The sequence below is a fragment of the Panulirus ornatus genome, chromosome 64 (assembly GCF_036320965.1).
Source record: "Panulirus ornatus isolate Po-2019 chromosome 64, ASM3632096v1, whole genome shotgun sequence".
Taxonomy (NCBI): Eukaryota; Metazoa; Arthropoda; class Malacostraca; order Decapoda; family Palinuridae; genus Panulirus; species Panulirus ornatus.
Window position 1 is genome coordinate 5,900,991 of NC_092287.1, and position 17,105 is coordinate 5,918,095.

At 37.8% G+C, this 17,105-nt stretch overlaps 1 protein-coding gene across 41 annotated transcripts in view; it reads left to right on the forward strand.

Annotated features, from left to right (window-relative positions):
* Positions 1 to 7,835: 7,835 nt before the first annotated feature.
* LOC139746171 (uncharacterized) overlaps positions 7,836 to 17,105 on the forward strand; it is a 254,221-nt gene continuing 244,951 nt past the window's right edge. For 38 of the 41 annotated variants that reach the window (XM_071657068.1, XM_071657072.1, XM_071657063.1 and 35 more), the window contains exon 1: positions 7,836 to 7,970. The gene's annotated coding sequence lies outside the window, so the exon portion shown is untranslated. Of the gene's footprint in view, positions 7,971 to 8,397; positions 8,714 to 16,414; positions 16,749 to 17,105 lie in introns of those variants that run through there. The other 3 variants (XM_071657051.1, XM_071657090.1, XM_071657052.1) reach the window with 3 other exon arrangements.

The following is a 17,105-nucleotide window of genomic DNA, read 5'->3' on the forward strand; positions in this document are numbered from 1 at the left end:
TGCATCCTATCGCCAAAGACCAGCATCCTTGCAGTATTAGCTCTAAAGACAATGATTAATGATAAAATTTTGAGACCCAGCCTCGCGGCCTACCATGTCTATATTACTCATGATGTGGAAGGATTATACAGTCATTCCATCTTCTGCCCTTGAAGCAGACTGCTCGGGTTAATTAATGTTGGCTCGTTACCGTAGTATGGTTAAGGCGTGATCAGTGGTTGACAAGGTCGTACACTATACCATTACATTATGATGATTAATTTAAGAGATATATTCAATATCGGAAGGTGATAGGTAACGAACAAAGCCAAATTCTAAATATATTAAGTGTTGATCTGAACGACATATTCTGCCAGCTTCTTCCACCTTTGTCTAATTTCTCTCGTTAGCAGCACTGGTGCGACTGTAAAGAATTTTCCTATACCGACATTGTTGAATCCTTTATGGTAAAACATTCCGTTCACTTGCTTCGGAGGTGCCTCTTAGGGAGGACAAATTCAATTCTCGTAGTATGTCTTCATACGGTTAGTTACGTAAGGAAAGAATCGGTTTAGTTGCTCTTCGCTGTACTGCTTCCAATTCAAGAATATCGGTAGAGAGAGAGAGAGAGAGAGAGAGAGAGAGAGAGAGAGAGAGAGAGAGAGAGAGAGAGAGAGAGAGAGAGAGAGAGAATATGCACCGTATGTTCAAGACAGGTCTAACTAGAAATATGTGTAGTGGCAATGCCACATCCATGCTTTTATGTGTAAAGTTTCTGTTAGAAATTCGAAACATCTTTATATTCGTTCTTCGCAGATCCTGTACAATGCTGGGAAAATTTGAGGCTCATCAGTACACAATCGAATTTCTTCTTGAAGTTTCCTACCTACAACACCTGACATTTACTTAGGTTAAAAGGCCTTTGCCATTTTCTAGATGATTCAGCTATTTTACCTAGACCATCTTGTAATCTTAGCCTATTTTCTTCAATGTGGATTTGCCGATCTTTGTTTGATCTGCAAATTTGGACACGAAGTCATTCATCCCTATATTAATGTCATAAATATAAATGATAAAAGGTATAGGTCCCAGGTCAGACCCCTGGGGGACCCCATTAGCAATGGGTGACCATGGTAATGATTCCCCCATTCATTACGACTCCTTGCTAACTATTACGTAACCTAGCCTCTACTTCGTTTCCTATGTCACCGGACAAAAATCAAGGTTGAATGATTTATGGTTAAAAAAAACCATGGTTTGTAGAGCATGACGCCTGTCTTCTAAATCCATGTTGTGTTATATTCATCAGACTTGTGTTGTTTGAGTTACGATTTTATCTCGAGTGATTGCAGATTTCTTTTCTGCAATCTTAATTCATACCTGGAAAACACAAGTGTCTGCTGCACCTGTGCATACACATGCTAGATATGCGATATGCATTAGTCATTATCACTTGTGGTCTTTCCCAAATTTGTCTATATATATATATATATATATATATATATATATATATATATATATATATATATATATATATATATATATATTATCCCTGGGGATAGGGGAGAAAGAATACTTCCCACGTATTCCCTGCGTGTCGTAGAAGGCGACTAAAAGGGGAGGGAGCGGGGGGCTGGAAATCCTCCCCCCTCAATTTTTTTTTTTTTAATTTTCCAAAAGAAGGAACAGAGAAGGGGGCCAGGTGAGGATATTCCCTCAGTGGCCCAGTTCTCTGTTCTTAACGCTACCTCGCTAACGCGGGAAATGGCGAATAGTTTGAAAAAAAAAAATATATATATATATATATATATATATATATATATATATATATATATATATATATATATATCATACATATTCGCCAGTTCCAGCACCATGGAGGTAGCATTGAGAACAGAAGCCTGAGCTTCACAGGGAATATTCTCACTTGGCTTCCTTGTTTTTTGTTTTGAAAAGTAAAAGACGGGAGGGGAGGATTTCCAGCCCCTCGCTCCCTCCCCTTTTAGTCGCCTTCTACGACACGCAGGGAATACGTGAGAAGTATTTTTTCTCCCTTTTCCTCAAGGATGATATGGATGATACGTATTCTCCATTTTCCGCGTAAGCGAGCTAGTGTCAAGAACAGAGGACTGGGCCACAAAGGGGGAAAAAGAAATCCTCTTTTGGCTCCCTCTTCTGTTCCGTCTTTTGGAAATGTAAAGAAAAAAAAAATCCAGGAGGGGAAGATTTTTAGCCCTCACTGTCCCCCCCTGCCCCTATCCCTTTTAGTCGCCCTCTACAAGGAGGAAATGCGTGTGAAGTATTCTTTAGCCCCTATCCCCATATATATATATATATATATATATATATATATATATATATATATATATATATATATATATATATATATATATATATATATATATGGAAAATGCATATAATAGGGTTGACAGAGCCACCTTAAGGAAGATCTTACGAATATATGGTGTAGGGGGAGAGCTAGGACATGTGATAAATTTTTATTTATATTGTAAGGGGTGAGTGAGGAGGTAGAGAGGAGAGTGAGTGTTTCTAGGTGAATGTGAGTCTTGTTGCTGGGGTGTGTGATGTCACCATGGCAGTTTGATTCATTTATGGTTGGGGTGGCGAGAGAGGTAAATACAATGCTCTGGGAGAGAGGGGCGAGTGTATATATCAGTCTGTAGGGGCTGAGGGAGCTTGGGAAGTGAGTCAGATGTTGTTTACTGATGATACAGCACTGGTGCGAAACTGCAATAGTTGGTGGCTGAGTTTGGGAGAGTGTAAAATGAGAAAGTTGAGATCATATGTAACCAATTGGTAAGATTATTAGGTTTAGCGTGGTAAAGAGACAGTTTAGTTGGGGGTGTGACTTAGAATGGAGAAAAATTGGAGGAAGTGAAGTGTTTTACACACCTAGGAGTGAGTGGAGTGTTTTATATATCTGGGAGTCAGACATGACGGCGAATGGGACCATGGAAGCTGAAGTGAGTCATAGGGTGAGTGAAGGGGCAAAGGTTATGGGGGCACTGAAGAATGCGTAGAAAGAAGGAACGTTGTCTGAGAGGGCGAAATGGACATTATGCTTGAAGGTATAGTAGTCCTAACGTTAATGTACGGATGCTATAGGTGATAATATACGGAGAAGGTTGGAAGTATTATAAATGAAATCTTTGCAGACAGTGTAGTGTGGGGTGATTGATCGAATAAGTGATAAAAAGGGTAAGAGAAAGAAGCGTGGTGATAAGAAGAGTGTGGAAGATAGAACCGGAGAGTGTGCTGAAATGGTCTTGGCGAATGGAGAGAATGAGTGAGGAGAGGTTGACAAAGAGGATATATGTGTCACAAGTGGAGGGGGAAATGAAGAGGGGTGGAACAAACTGGAGATGGATGATTGGAGTGAAATAGATTTTGGGAAGTCGGGGTCCGAACTTGCAGGAGGGTGAAAGGTATGCACGCGATAGAGTGAATTGGAGCCAAGTGGTATACCGGGGTCGAAGAGCGTTGAAGAATGTGTGGAAGGCGAGAACGTTATCTCGGAGAGATAAAATGGGTATGTTTGAAGGCATAGTGGTTCCAACAATGTTATGTGGTTGTGAGGCACGGGCTATAGATAGGGTTGTGCGGAGGAGGATGGATGTGTTGCAAATGTGCAAATGAGATGTTTGAGGACAATATGTGGTGCGAGGTGGTTTGATCGAGTAAGTAATGAAAGGGTAAGAGAGATGTGTGGTAATGAAAAGAGTGTGGTTGAGAGAGCAGAGGAGGGTGTATTGAAATGGTTTGGCCACATGGAGAGAATGAGTGAGGAAAAATTGACAAAGAGTATATATGTGTCAGAGATGGAGGGAACGAGGAGAAGTGGGAGATCAAATTGGAGGTGGAAGGATGGAGTGAAAAAGATTTTGAGCGATCGGGGCCTGAACCTACAGGAGGGTGAAAGGCGGTCAAGGAATAGAGCGAATTGGAACGATGTGGTATACCGGGGTCGACGTGCTGTCAATGGATTGAACCAGGGCATGTGAAGCGTCTGGGGTAAACCATGGGAAGTTTTGTGGGGCTTAGATGTGGGAAGGGAGCTGTGGTTTCGGCGCGTTACACATGACAGCTAGAGAATGAGCGTGAACGAATGTGGCCTTTGTTGTCTTTTCCTAGCGCTACCTCGCACGCGCGCGGGGGAGGGGGGGGGGGTCATTTCATGTGTGTCGGGGAGGCGACGAGAATGGATGAAGGCAGCAAGCATGAATATGTACATGTGTATAGATGTATGTCTGTGTATGTATATGTATGTATACGTTGAAGTGTATTGGTATGTATATGTGCGTGTGTGAGCGTTTTTGTATATACATGTGTATGTGGGTGGGTTGGGCCATTCTTTCGTCTGTTTCTTGAGCTGCCTCGGTAATCTGGGAGACAGCGACAAAGTATAATAAAGAAAACAAATAAACAAATGAATATATATATATTTTATATATATATATATATATATATATATATATATATATATATATATATATTTTTTTTTTTTTTTTTCTTTCTTTCGTACTATTCGCCATTTCCCGCATTAGCGAGGTAGCGCTATGAATAGAGGACTGGGCCTTAGAGGGAATATCCTCACCTGGCCCCCTTCTCTGTATAAACGCGTATAAACTAACGTATGAGCATCAGCTAGGCTAGCTGGCCCAGCCCTGCCTACTTCCCAGTCATTAGCCCGAAGCCTCTCCATGGGTTTTCGCCTTGTTACTCAGGTGTAAGAGTAATCCTCTAAGGTAACGCAATTTCAGGAAAGCTTCAGTAACTTTTTTTTTTTGTGTGTGTGGCACAAATGAAAAGGCTAAACCAGTTAATACTACAGATTTCCTGCTTTTATTGTGGACAGAGAGGTAATGAATGAAATCCGTTTATTTCCAGGATGATTCTGAAGGACCCACAATATCTCACGTTTACTGGGATGCAAAAGTGTATAGGGGTGGGTTCTGTACACTGTTGACATAGTTATACTTTTTCTAAAAAGTTTAACTTTTCACTTGAAGAGCGTATCTCGTGAAACATAAATTAAGAAAACAAAAAATTGAGCGACTGTAATAGCATGTTAAGCCTCTAAAAATTCCGCAGACTTACAATTCGATTTTGACAAAATAGGTAGATATATGATTACGACTGTAACGAGCAAAACAGCTCATAGGCTCACAACCTACGTTGCTCCCCCATCTCTCCTAACTCAAAATAAATATATCTATGGATTTACAACTTGTGCTTCATAAATGAAAAAAAAAATTCTACGGCATTGCATCCTATAGTTCACATGCAAAACATCTTTGTGATTTGAATATACTTTTCATAAACAAAAAGTATTTCACAATTAATTACATTAAACGCAGCGTTATAACCTTTATAGATAAAAAAGTTTATAAACTATATTACGCTAAACAAACGAAAAAGTATCAAATTGTAAACCTTAGATAAATGTTTCACAATCAAAATGATGTGTAGACTAACGACCCACGTTAAACTACTCTAAACTATCTATGATGTGTCTTAGAACCCACACGCCATAAAAACTATACGGGATTCCAACCCATGTTTTAAACATTCACCCTCCTGGTTTATAGCTCACTTTTTCAAAAAAAAAAAAAATTCCTTACAATTCACGTTCTTTCAAAAATTCACTGTAAGGGTTTATGACGTTTGCAAACGTTGTATGATGTTTGACAAGCAAGGAAAAAAATACAACCTAATTTACAGCTTTAAAAGCTCTATGGACATAAAACTTTTATTAACTTTAGTGTAAAAAAAAAGAAAAAAATTGAAGCCCTCTATTCATTTGTTTCACGTTATGGTGTCAACACTATCCAGTCCACAAATGTCTGCCGTGGTTTAGTGGTTTGCCGTCCGCGAATTTTACAAGTTTATTATCTGGAAAGAGAAGACAAAGTGGCATTGGTCAACCCAGCTGTTCATCATTTCTTTTAGAGATTCGTTGATAAATGATAGCCTCTCTGGCCTAAGGCCTAAGATAGCCATCTGTAAAGGATCTAAAAGACTTTAAATTTTGGATCACCTGTTGAAACAAGGATAAACTACCTTAAGGTCTGAACTATCCATCTTTAAACGAACTTAGAGGATCGAGAAGACTAAGATTTTGGAACACCTCTTAAAATAAAGGTCAGTAGGCCCGAAAGTATTTAGAAGTGTAAGAATATCACACGAAGTGCGTTTAATGTATTCAGTTGCCATCTTTGCTCTCTCGGACTTGCCCCTAATCTTGTAAAAACTTTTTATATTAATTTACTAATGATGCATCTTTGGAATTTATCTCCGCCTGGGCAACAGTAATCCATAGGAGAATTACTGTACCAGTACGTTGGGGGCCTCCGATACATGCAGTAATTAGTACTGCCATAAAACTACATATGAAAGGACATTGTTCTTGGGTTTGGCTAAGGCTAGGAGGCCTAACTCTTCATATTGGTCAGAAGTTATTTCTAGAATTGATTTCCCTTGGATGTGATACGCCAGTTTCATCTCGTATTAAGCATTGTGAATTATAATTCTGTTCATAAATGAATATTACAGTTAAGAACCTTCTGTTACACTTTGGTAATATATTTGACTTACATGTATTTACAGGTATGGCTGTAACTAAGAGGAATCATAAGCCTTAGGTCTGTCAGGTAAGGTGGGAATCCTGTGTCTCGTTCACGTTTCATATTTAATTCTGATTTGCAGATTTATAAGTTGATATAAGTATCAGAAAATCAAAAGATCCACATTTCAGAACAGCCATTTTTCGTTAAGATAAACCCGTGAATTTGTCACTTTTTTGTTAATCTTACGTCTGGCAGCTCACTCTCAACTTTGCCTGTGCGGCCAACCTCTGTGTATTTTGTTGGTTTTAATGGTTTTATGAAAAGCTAGAATTTGTACAGTACATTTAAACATATATATTTAGGAAAATAATTGTGTCACCAACTTGCTATAAATCCCCCCTTTAATCACCAATAGCGGCGAAGTAATTTTGAAAGTAGGGGACTTTGATTTGTGAAAGTAATGTTCGAGGTTATATTTCCCTCTAGAGGTAGGGCAATGTATGAATGATAAAACTAATGATTTTGATACTGTTAGGTTACAACTTGAAAATTAAAGAGGTTAATCGCATTAAGGAATAGATTAAATCCTTCTATGCTTTGGAAAAATGATTTAATTTTGACTTCTAGACTATCAGCGAACACCGCTAAATCGTGATCAGATCACACTGTTGTAAGATTCGAGTCTATGGCAAGTCCAGGTTAATATTCTTATTCTTCTCCCCCACATTCACTGCTCATAGGCATGTCTTTGTTTTAAAAAAGAACTCAGAACGCAAAGAGACGCTTCCCACCCAAGAGAGACATTTACGATCAAACTTTGTCTGTTGTATATACTAACGAAATACTAGCATACAAATTTAAGTATTGCGATAAAGTATATTTTTAGCCACATTCTGGTTAAATCTAGCTAAGGTCATGGTTTAATTTAAGAATAGCAATACTCCTTGAATACTTATCATTTGCCTTTTCATTGCTATGTTGAAGGGTTACTTTTACGTTTTATCTTGAGTTCTTACACCTTCCTTAATTGCCATTAATATATTGAATTATGGAAGGACACCAAATACAATAAATGTGTGCAGTGAGATTGATTTCAACAAAACAGCATCCAAGATCGCCCCAAGAGCGCTACATATATTTTTCAAAAGTAGTGCCAAATCCAAGGTAGTACTTCTTAACAAATATAAGTGTTCGATGATGCCAGATCGATTGTACTTACGTAATTATAATAATTTCATCTTATTACTAAGATATAGAGTGATTCATAAGAAATAATTCAACGACAATTGGAAAGCTTACCCCCTACGCGTGTATTGATTGATGACGTCACAAGTGCGTCACTCCTCCGCCCAGCGCCTCCCGCCATTTGCAAGCGTCTCGCACGTTCCTGTCTGGCTGTGATATGTGAGTATGATTTATTTCCCTCCCGTAATTTTGGCAATACGCCTTGTTTACGCTGTAGAGTTGTACCATTAACTGAGGTTTCGTGTAGAGATTATTCTGGTGTAACTTTTGTAGTGATTTTCTTTGAAGTAAGGTTGAAATATGTGAAAATCGGAAGTTGAATTTCGTGTTCCGGGATTTGGGCGTTTGGCGGCGTCCGTTGCCGGGAGGGGACGCGCGCTGCGGTTGCTGAGTCGGAATTATTCGTAGTAACACTTTACTTACCTTGTCCCACAATGAAACTTGGTGTCAGTTCAGCAGTGGAGAATCGGTTGCTTAATAGTCATCCGTTGAGTTTGTCCGGTATTTGGAGGCCTAACAGGCATGGAAGTGTGAGACAATAGTGATGATGGCATCTGGGGAGATCGCGTCCGCGGCTCGGCCAGCCCTCGGGACAGACAAAGAAACAGCCAAAGGCGTCCATTTCTTGCTTGCCCTCTCGCTCATTTAACCCCCAGGCTACAGTGTAAATTATTGGATGGAGCTTGCTAATGTTGCAGCTATCGTTAGTGAACGCTACCGAGCGACGGGCGCTGCTGCCAGCTCTCACCCGGGCTGGATTGATTAATAAATTTGAAGTTGTTTCGATCTTTTTGCTTAGTAAACTATGTGCGTGAGCAGAAATTACTGCCTTTGTTCGTGAAGTGCCGTGGACTGTGGTGTGGTGCGTGCCCGAAATCCCTGGATGAAGTTTGGTCTCAAAAGTACGGATTTGTCCTGAAATTGTTTGTTTACAAAAGTTGCAAAGTTCCTGTGTGTGTGTACGGCCGAGGGAGTGAAGTGTGTGTCCGTCAGGTGTTTACATGAAAATAAGACTATGACCCAGGCAATATCCTCGTGCCATGTTGTTTCGCGTGTAGTTTTCTTGAGAAGAACCATCCATTCCACATCGTCTGAAATAACTGGATGGGTTATATGAGTTCTAGTGGAGCTATGATGCTCGAGTGATGTTGAAAGTGTTAATATTAACTTTGGTACAGGATATGCCATATGATCATTGAGATCGTATTTCAATGGCGTATCTGTAAAGGATTACGTTTTCGAAGCAGAGTACAAAGCTCAAACTAAAAACAGGCGTATTTTTGCATATATATTTACAAAGATTAATGTGTTAAACACATGTGGTCACGCGCACAGGTACACAGACACACACACACTATATATATATATATATATATATATATATATATATATATATATATATATATATATATATATATATATATATATAATGGCATAAATATTTAGGGCTGGAGTCATGAACAAGTGATATTGCATTTAGGAAGTAAGTTTGGATTACTTGATGGATAAAATTCAGTTTTTACAAAATTAGTTTCTTGGCACAATAATTTGATAAATGTAAACCATTCATCTGATTTATGAAGGCAGTGCTCCCGTTCTGCCCAAATAGCTTGAAATGTGTCAGAGAAGACAGAAATTTGAGTGTTTAGGATGAAGTGATGATATTCACAAGTACTGGATTTGGTTATTCTGTGAAATTACATGGGAAGATCTTTGATATTTGAATCATACCACTATTGATTTAGCTTGCCAGATCTTTTTTTTTTTAAGTAGAGCCAGAGTTACAGTGTCCTTTGACAGATGTGGCTTAAAGAGTGGCACCATAATAAGCAGTCAGAAACTGTAAAGTATCCCTCAGCTCAGAATACCTCCGAAATTTAAGAGGATTGCTTTAGATTAGGTTCAGTGCACTTGTAATACTTTAGAAGACCCAGTCATGTAGTGAAATTATTGTTGATATCAGCAGTCATGCTATCTTGTACCCATTTTTTGATGTCCCACCCAATGGTGTGATTCCATAATTCTGTTTCTATAAAAAACGTGTGATTTAAGTACAATGAAGAACACCCCATCATGAAACGAAAGAACGCCATGCAAGAAAAATTAACAATGAACAAACTGATATGGGTGAGGTTGACAATAATGGTACATGAGACAGAAGTGGATGGGAAAAGAAGGGGGAGACCAGGGGTGGAAGTATAGAGTGAAATATATTTTTTGTTGATTGGGGCCTGAATGTGAAAGTCATCCACAAGATAGAGTGAATAGGAGCGATGTAGAATACAGTGGCAGTGTGTTGATAATGGACTGAACGAAGGCCTAAAGGAAGCTAAAGTAAACTATGTAAAGGTCTGTTTGGCCTGGTTGTGGATAGGGGGCTGTGATTCCTCTGCATTGCACATGGCAGCTAGAGAGTGGACGTAAGCTAATGAGGCCTTTTTGGCTGTTCTTGATGGTAAAATTGGAAGTAAAAATATATATATTTATATATGTTGATTGTATTGATAATGGGTGACTAAGATATCAATATTTTGGAGATGATTTTATGTTGGGAGATAAATGTACAGCAAATTAGAAGTTTACAGCTTTAAATGAATTTTAATATTGACGAGTGCAAAGTTCTGCATATTGTGAATAAAAATGAAAAGGTAAGCTACAGAATGAATTCTGTTGGGTTTCGAAAGGTTAATATGAAGATAAGACATGAATAAAATAATCAGATGATCAGAAGCTAAGTAAGCATTGCATTGAATGAGTAAAAACCACAAAGTTTTTGGCTTCATTGTTCGGGCTTTTAAATTTGAGGGAAATTATTTTCTTTTACAACTCGCGTTTTGTCCCCATCTTGAATGTTGTGTTCAGTTTTGGTCACACTACTTGGGAAAAGACAAAGAAGATGGAAAGAGTACTGAGGTGCGCTACCAGGATGATTTCTGGCCTGAGAATCCAATCCTGCTAGACACGATTAAAGGAATTAGGTTTAACGTACAAAAGAAAAAGTTGAGAGGTGATCCAATAGTTATTCAAAATCATTACAGTTTTTTATAACCTTGATCTAATAAAATACTAAAGAAAAGATTTGTCTGATTTCACTTCGTAATGGATATAGGATCGTTTGCACACTTTCCTTGAATGAGGCAGAGTACTTTTTCTTTAAGAGGATTGTTAACATATGGTATAATTTACCAGTTGATAGTGTTTGAGAGCAGTATATTGGATATGTTTAAGCAGAAGCTTAGATATTATCCTTCAAATCAACAGCTGACATTATTTGTGCTTCCTCTGCTATATGAAGGGTTTACAGGTCTTCTTTAGTAAATCTGTCTTTCTTCTCGTACCACAGTAATCCTTGAGTTTCTGTTCTTTTTTTACTGTCACAAGCAGCTTCGTTAGGACCCAGTGGTCTGTTGCAGTGATTTGCTACCACAGATGAGAACATTTGAGCATTAATTAGTCATTGCATTTATGTAAGATGCATCTCAATTTTATGAGGTTCATTAGATGATTAACAAAGGAAAGTAAACAGCAACAGACTTGTATCCTTTTGAGACTGTCTTGAGAGTAAAAAGCTAAAGCAGATTACTTGCCGAGATGTACCTCTGAACTTTGAGTTGCAAACAGTGTTAGTCTTGGACTTGAAGTATTCATCAAGTAGATATTTAAAAGTGGTACTTTCACCTGCTTTTGTTGTTAAATCACCTTGTAAGGTAGCCCTGTTTGAGAAAATGTAATGTGACTCATTTGAAGGAACATATTTGTCTTGAGAGTCTTATGTTCATTACTATGAGTGAAATCGGACAATTCTACCTTTAAAATTAATGCTTGGATGAAGGCTGTTGAAGCTTTTTAAACTTTATAATGATTATGTCAGATCACTTCCCAAACACTCTTAAGTTGATGCTTTAATGAAGGCTGTTGATGCTTTTTAAACTTTATATCAAATCACTTCCCAACCACTCCTTTTGTAAGTTGAATAAGTTTAGGTCTTCCAGACTTCTCTCTCCGGGTTTACTTCTCAGTTTGAAAATTGAATTCAAGAAAAACAGGCAAAATATTTCTAGTATTTCCTTTAAGCCATGTTTGTGTTTGTCTAGCTCACTGACATGATGGTGGTTTTCTCTGACAAACTGGTGGCTTACTTCCAAACACATGACAGCAGCTTACTTCTAGACACAAGATGATGGCTACATATGATGGTGTCTCACTCCGTAGCACACGATGGTAGCTCACACCCTTACACATAGAAGGAGCTTGCTCCTTGATACACAACAGCATCTCTTTACTAGAAATGTTTGGCTCCACCTGTCGGTTAGAAGTCAAACCACTGAACATTGTAACCAGAGTTTCCTAGGTTGTGCAAGGTTCTATGATCATAACACATTCCAAGTATTTATAATTCCCAGATTATTTACATCACTGAAATTGGTGATAGGAAACTCTAGTTATATTGCTTGTTGATATGGCTTCTCACCGACAAGTATTCACCTGACATTTAGCGTGTGACTGTACATGAGTTGAAAAACTGCTGGCTTATCGTGCATGATGCATCATTTCATTGAACGTTGATCAAACATTTTATAGTTCATGAATACCAAACAGCCCATAAACCCTTGAAGAAGAGAAAAACTGCAAATGATGTTTTAACTTAAAGTATTACTATTGGAAGCTACCGTCGTCATCCGGATAATCAAAGGAAAATATTACTTTAGTCACTTAACTACAAGTATATATACTGGAGTACATTTGAGCAAGTAATAACCTAGTTCTCCACCTTATCTTTACATGATGGTTATTAAATTTAAGCTTTCGTAACCTACATGAAACGCACAAAATGATATGTTTGTAATGAGTGTAATGATTATTTCATAGGTATATTTGGTAAGCAACAGGAGTGGATATACAAGGTGCTTAACAATAGCAAGGCATTATATTGTATTGTTGTAGTGCTATGACCCATTAAGTTTATTCACAAAAATAGAAAGGTTCGTTACAATAGTCTAATGCTGGCAAAAACATATCTCGTGTATAATGTTCACCAGATTGATATAAGATGTTCATTAGCTCATCAGTTGATTGTGGCATTAAAGAATGGGAGCAAGACTGGGAAATGGTTTGTTTATGAGTATGTGTGGAATGAGGAGTATTGAGAATGGAGAAGAGGAGAGGGGGATAAGAGGGCTTTCTCCATGCTAATACAGCTTCTAAGTGATAATTTTATTGGCTAAATATGATTTCTTGCATATAATTGTTCATAAGTAACACACTCATTGGTTACTCTCTCATCCTTGACTTGCAGCAGTTTCCAAATTCTGTTTCACAATCAGTTCATGGAACTAAGCAGTGTACTCTTCATATTTCCTGCAATAAGTAGACATGTTTGGATCTTTATGTACATTATGTGAAGGTAATATGAACCTTGCTTGATCAAATATGTATTATTACAAATATTAATATTTGGCTTATTCGGTTAGGAGAATTAAGTTGTGCTAAAAATCATTGCGGCTTTGCCCATCTTTGAGGTTGCTATGTTGATGTGAAGGCTCTTCAGTTTCAGAGCTGTTGGCTGTGTGTTGTGAGAGGTGAGAACTGGATGGCCCTGCTAATGTGGCTTGTGTGTTGCCCACTTTCTGACTTTCCTTACCTAAGTGGGGAATTGCGATGTAGTCTTTGTGGCACCATGTGATAAGTAACAGTAAAGTTCTTGACTGCATCAGTCTTGACTCATGAGAAACAGTGGCAACAGTAAGGTCAGGGTACTGTACTGGAAGTAAAAGGATCGCTGCTGGGTAACAATCATTGGACAGTCGTTATATGATGTTTCATTTTTTGCTATTCTACTTAAATAGACTTACATTTGCTGTTGACTATGGAAATAGATGTAAAAGTAGTAGTAGTTATTATTTTTATAACAATATAATGGTATATTTGTTTACTAAATCCTGTTGCTTGGTGAATATGACTGAAATAAATCTTACAGGTTTCTCATTATGTTATACTTTTAACTTTATTATGAAACAATTTTGATTAACATTATTGTTTCTGCCGCAGTTGATGTTAAATCCTATAGAAAGGTCTTATTTCAAACGTATTTAGATAAGGATTACTGAAGCAATTTCTAATACTAGTGATGGTATAATTCCTTGGTAATAATGGAACATTGCTTCAATACCTCACCACTAGAGGGAATTGCAATCGTTGGTAGGATATACTCCTCATTTTAGAGCTTGACTTAATATGCTTGCCTCTTATGTGAACTTATATAGTCACAAGATCCCTTGACATATTTCTATATCAAACTGTAAAACAATAAGTAAATTAGAAGAGTTGGTAGACATATCAGAAAAATGTTCAGATAGAGCTTGCTCATTTACACAAAATTGGAATGGCTGAAGATTGAAGAAATCCTTTGGTGGAACGGTTGTTGTGTTGGGAATTAATTTTAGTGTTGCTCTAGAACTTTTTCCTGTTGGTTACATCTGGCAGGAATGCACTCCCCTCCCTTTTTTTAGAGTTCTGGTTTTGTCAGGAACTGAAATTTTTCAAGAATAAGAATGCTTATTCTTAGTAGAAAAAAAAAGAAAATGCAAAAACAGGAGTTTCCAAGGAGAGTGTTTTGGGCACATTGAAAGACTGCAGAACGAGGAGTTTACGAGGATAGTGTATTATAGTGTGATTAAAAGGGGTTGGTGGGAGAGTAAGACCTTGTGACTTGGGGAAATAGAGGGTAAGAGTACTGGAAGGAGAAAAATGGTGTCAGAACGTGAAATGGTGTCCTTGTGTGTATGTATGTATGTATGGTGAATGTATCCCTCTAAGGACAGGGATATGTGGAGACTTTTGCTATGGCCACCCTCTTGATGTGAGGAGGTCTTGAAGGAAACAGGCATCATAGATAGATGGACATACTCGATTGCCATTTCCTGCATTAGTGAAGTAGCACCAGGAACAGATGGAAGGAAGCTGCATTTGCTTACATCCATTTTGTGCAGTGCACCCATAACCACATAATGTGTGTTATCATGAAACTATATACACATCTTGGGAAATATGCAGAACAAGGGTATTTATCCATGATACATCACTGGGAAGTGGGGTTGTTCAAATATAAAAAGAAATAAGTGCTGCCAAGCAAGAAATGACATCATACAGCATAGCACTTACCATTATCATACTAATATGCTCTTATTCGAAAGTTTTTCATTTCTCCTTCGGGTAAGTTGAGGACTGTATCACTTGTTTCTTAGTAGTTTTATATTTTTATATGATGGTTTAGTTTTGATATGAGAAATAGTTTTTCACTTAAAAAGATAGACAAAAGTAATAAACTGTTGATACGAATGTAAATTTTATTAGTTGACTGGGTCTTCTGTAATATTACTGGTGTATTGTACCAATTCTGATGCAGTTGCATATGACATGATTTGTGTATCCTGCAGGGAACTGTATTACTTATTACTGTAATTATGGTATCTGACGTAGATGAAGTTGTAAATGAGTTTGTAGGAAGGAGCTTTGATGGTGATACAAGGTTGATTTGGTCAACATATTCATATGGGTAGAAAAGAATCTTTTGAAAGTTGATGAAAGATTTGAATAAATAAGCCATGCAAAAGGAACATCATTTAAGTGCCTGTATACAAAGAACCTATAGGAAAAAAGATTGAGGGTTAAGGTATTGTTAAAGATTTGTTGATAATTACTTATGAAAATTGTGAATTTAAGGTGCAGATTGATAAAACCTGAAAGCAACTTAGAGAGGTAGAAACAATCATTATAACAAGGTTAGTACCTGGAAATATAGCAAAAAGGCACCAAGCATAAGTACATGAATGTCTGCCCTGCGAGGAAACTGGAGTGGATTTCTAAACCCTTGATGCTTCCAGATGGATATTTACATGAGCTAGGCAACACCTTTAGTTAGATATTTTCAAACTGTTTTTCTTGCCTTGATATGGAGGCAATCCTCGCAGTCAGTCATCCTCCAGCCATGCTGATGAGAGCACATTTGCATGAATATTCTGGAAAGGAAATTCTGCAGCTTTTTGCTAGATTTAAAGGACAAAGCAGGTGATGACCCTGAATTATTTGACAGTGATGATGCATCTGGGTTATATGGAAAGTGATCTTATGGACATTGATTCATTTTCAAAAGTTGACCAGTGTGAGGCAGGAAAAGATTTTCTAGCAGAAGTAGAGGCAGCTCTGCTGGCTCCAGCTTGACATTGGCAGCACCACTTCTGACTGGTGTGGCACCTAATTCTGCAGACTTTTATAAAAAAAAAAAAAAAAGGCGGTCTGAGCATGACACTTATTATAACTGAAAAGACTTATAGAATATAACGATAATGATCAGTAATCAGTTTTCTGGTGGTGAAATATGTGCATTGGCAACTGACTTCCCTCACCAGGTATTCATTTTGACACTTCCACCTTACAGTTGCACATTTCATTTAGCATGTTATGTAGAAATTTACGAAACTTTTATGTTATTATAGTGAAAGTGGTGGATGAGAAATACTTTTGAGGTGATTTTTCATTATGAATATCTGAAATTGTGATGTTGAATACATTTTCAAACAACTTGAAAATTTTAAATTGTTTAGGGGTTGGGAAAAAAATGATTTATTTGGACATTTGAGATGTTAATGCGGAGCCAGGAGAACTAAGAAATGTGTATGGACTGATCACAGAAATTTTCAAAAGAGGATTTGATTTGTGTCAACGTTGAAGACGATACCAGATGAACCCCAAATAGATGATAACACCAGCAAAATAACCAAAGAAAAAAAAAAAGATACAGCATTACACAGCAAGCAAGATATATGATGAGTGGAGGGGTGGTGGACGAGGGAAACATCATTCAACAAACAAGTTGTGCAGTGGGTGCTACATGCTAGCTTTGCCATCATGGCAAAATCTCATCGTAGGTACTCGTAGGTAGGTGCAGGTTCTACCAAGGTCTTTATTTCCTCATCTTGTCTTTCTCGCGTGCTTTAAATGCTGATTTAGGTACTGAAACAATCCTGTGATTGCACTGAAACACCCCTAGACCACAACTAGGTCCTAGAGTCCTCCCATTTCAACTACTGTACATCACATTGTTCCAATTCACCCTGACCCATGCACCCTTTTACTTTCTTGCATATTCATGTCAGGATCACTCAAATTCTTTTTCACTTCATATTTCCATCTCCAATTAGGTGTGTCTGTTCTTCCCTCCCCACCTGACAGACATGCTTTTAACCATTCCTCTCTCATTCTCTTCATATGTCTAAACCATTTCAAGACACTCAC